The sequence below is a fragment of the Rutidosis leptorrhynchoides genome, chromosome 5 (assembly GCF_046630445.1).
Source record: "Rutidosis leptorrhynchoides isolate AG116_Rl617_1_P2 chromosome 5, CSIRO_AGI_Rlap_v1, whole genome shotgun sequence".
Lineage (NCBI taxonomy): Eukaryota > Viridiplantae > Streptophyta > Magnoliopsida > Asterales > Asteraceae > Rutidosis > Rutidosis leptorrhynchoides.
Window position 1 is genome coordinate 136,398,149 of NC_092337.1, and position 3,439 is coordinate 136,401,587.

Genomic DNA, 3,439 nt, shown 5'->3' on the forward strand with positions numbered 1-3,439 from the left:
GAAGTTTCTTGGACGTTTTCTTTGTGGCCGACAAATACAGATTTAGATAATCCCCTTTACACGTACTTAAATCACTTACAAGACTACACCTTCTATTAGTTTAATAATAACCAATACCTTTAAATAATTCGGTGGGGAACAACTAGCTATTCTTGGATCGGGCTTCAATAACACTTTTGTGTCAATTATATTATATATAAACTCGCAATAATGGACTACTCCTTTTGGCCCGTTATGTGTTGGTGTTTCCAAGTGGGCCGAAACCTTTTTAAAATAAATGATGATGATTAACGAGGAACGAATATTGAATGGTAATAGGATAATCATGATTACGACTATGATTTATGATTAAAATGATCATGATAATGAATATGGTATGGTGATATACGATATTGATGATGATGTTAGAATGATAAACTAGTTGATAATGATAGTGTTATGATAATAGATTAAGCTGATAAAGATGGGATGATAATGATAGGAATGATGATAATGATATTGATCGGTATTGATGATGAGGATTCACGATGATGAGATGATGGTGAGATGTTTATGATTATGATAATAATTAAATTATGATTAGTATTATGATTATGATGGTAGCAACGATGATTCATGATGATAATGATTATGATGTTATCGACGATGATACATGATGATGATATTAAAATGATATTATGATCGTGATGATGGTGAAGTATGGAAACGATATTGATGATGATGAGCAGGTGTATGTGTAAATCGATGATGACTAGATATAGATATAGATAATGATAAAATGGTTAAAAAGAATTAAGTTGTGAAATAAAGCACAAATGAACGAGCAACATAATGGTTAGGGGCGTTTTGGGTTAGCGAGAGGTCTCAGGTTCGAGCCCGGGCTGCGACATCTTTTTAGGAAGCTATTCTTTAAGGTAGTATACTTATTATTCAAATTATTATTATTATTATTATTATTATTATTATTATTATTATTATTATTATTATTATTATTATTATTATTATTATTATTATTATTATTAGTATTACAATTAAACATTATCAGTATTATTATTACTAACAAAATCATTATTAGTATTATCCTTATTATTAATATGATTATCATTAGTAGTATTATTATTTTAAAAATTATTATTATTATCATCATTAGTAGTAAAATTATTATTATAATTATTATTATTATCTGTATTACTATTATTATAATCATTATTACTAAAATTATCACTATTTTTAAACTTATCTTTTTATTAAAGTTAGTATTATTTTTATCATTATTATTATTATTATTATTATTATTATAATTAATATTACTAACTATAACTTTAGTTTTAAATATATTTCGTATATAAAATATAACTATATTTTTATGATCTTAAACAAAAAAGATAGATATTATAAATTAGATACAAACTTTAAATATATAGAAGTATATATAATAAGTATACTACCTTTACTAATAAAATACTTTTTGTTCATTTATGTTTTAATATAACTCGAATTTATTAAAAATCTTATCATATTAAAAATTATGAGTATTTAAAAATATTAACACTAAGTACTTATCTAAAATATTTTAATAAAGTATATAATAGATTATTATGATAATTTTATTAGAATATATATATAAAATAATTATATTTAAGTAATTATTAATATTAAATTTAATATCACAAGTATATTACTAATATCCAAATATATATTTATTTAAATATTATTATATGTGTTAATATACATATTTGATATAGGTTCGTGAATCCGAGGCCAACCTTACACTTGTTCAATGTCGTCATATGTATTTTTACTACAAAATACAGTATTGTGAGTTTCATTTGCTCCCTTTTTAAATGCTTTTGCACTATATATTTTTGGGACTGAGAATACATGCGCTGATTTTATAAATGTTTTACGAAATAGACACAAGTAATTGAAACTACATTCTATGGTTGGATTATCGAAATCAAATATGCCCCTTTTTAGCTTGGTAGCCTAAGAATTGGTGTTTATGATAATTGCCACCTATTGACACGAATCCTAAAGATAGATCTATCGGGCCCAACGAGCCCCATCCGGGTTACGGATGCTTTAGTACTTCAATTTATCATATCCAATGTGAGTCCCGAAATGATGGGGATATTCTATATTCATCTTGTTAAGGTCGGTTACCAGGTGTTCACCATATGAATGAATTTTTAATTCGCGGGTTACGCGTGTTATTTTTTACTCGGGTTACATGTACAATTAATTATATGAAATCTTGTGGTCTATTAAAATGATGGAAATGAATGTTTATGATAAACTAATGAACTCACCAACCTTTTGGTTGACACTTGAAAGCATTTTTATTCTCAGGTATGAAAGAAATCTTCCACTGTGCATTTGCTCATATTAGAGATATTACTTGGAGGCATTCATGACATATTTCAAAAGACGTTGCATTCGAGTCATCGAGTTCATCAAGATTAATACTAAGTCAATTATAGTTGGATATATTATGAAATGGTATGCATGCCGTCAACTTTCGATGTAATGAAAGTTTGTCTTTTAAAAACGAATGCAATGTTTGTAAAATGTATCATATAGAGGTCAAGTACCTCGGGATGTAACCAAATGTAATGTATTCGTCCAGATAGATTAGGATGGGTCATTTCAATTACAATCTCTAGTAAGATGGGGACCTTGGCATAATTCACACCCTACCTTGATAGCATGCATTTCTTTTGTCATCTTCTCAATTTGCCTTCCTTGATTTGCCAATTGAACTTTAAAGCAGCGATTTCATCGTTGCTTTCAATACTAGCAACTGTGGTTGATCTAGAGAACTCTATCTCTTGATGCCAATTATGAGAATGTGCCGCTATATCGGCAATGATTGTGTGAGCTTCTTCGGGTGTTTTTTTCATGATTGAACCTCCTGCTGCAACATCAATATCTTTTTGAGTAGCCACATTGACTCCTTTATAGAATATTTAGACCTTTTGGAATATATTCAACTCGTGTTGAGGACATACTCTAAGCATTTTATTGAATCGGGCCCAAGCTTCATAAAGTGTCTCATTAGGCTTTTGCTTAAAGTGATTTATGTCACTTTGTAACTTTCCTGCTTTTGAAGCAGGGAAGAACTCTGATAAAAACTTGTCCATCATATCATTCCAATCTTCGATATAACCTTCTGGTAACGAGTCTAACCAATCTATTGCATCATCCTTTAATGACCATGGAAAGATTTTTAAACATGCGACATCATCGGTGACATCCTTGATCTTGAATAGCTTGCAAATGCTTACAAACTTACGAAGATGCTCATTAGCATCCTCATTCGGAGCTCCATCGAATTGGCATGTACTAGTCACCATGTAGAGAAATTGACCCTTTATTTCAAAGCCGTCAGTCATCGTGGGTTGAATAATTGCGTGTCCTTGACCTGTTCTTGTTGCCTTCA

The 3,439-nt window shown here is 29.2% G+C and overlaps 1 non-coding gene across 1 annotated transcript; it reads left to right on the forward strand.

Annotated features, from left to right (window-relative positions):
* Nucleotides 1-2,988: 2,988 nt before the first annotated feature.
* Nucleotides 2,989-3,094, forward strand: LOC139851133 (small nucleolar RNA R71). The gene has a single exon (XR_011760493.1). It is a non-coding gene; the product is annotated as a small nucleolar RNA R71 (small nucleolar RNA).
* The last annotated feature ends 345 nt before the right edge of the window (nucleotides 3,095-3,439 follow it).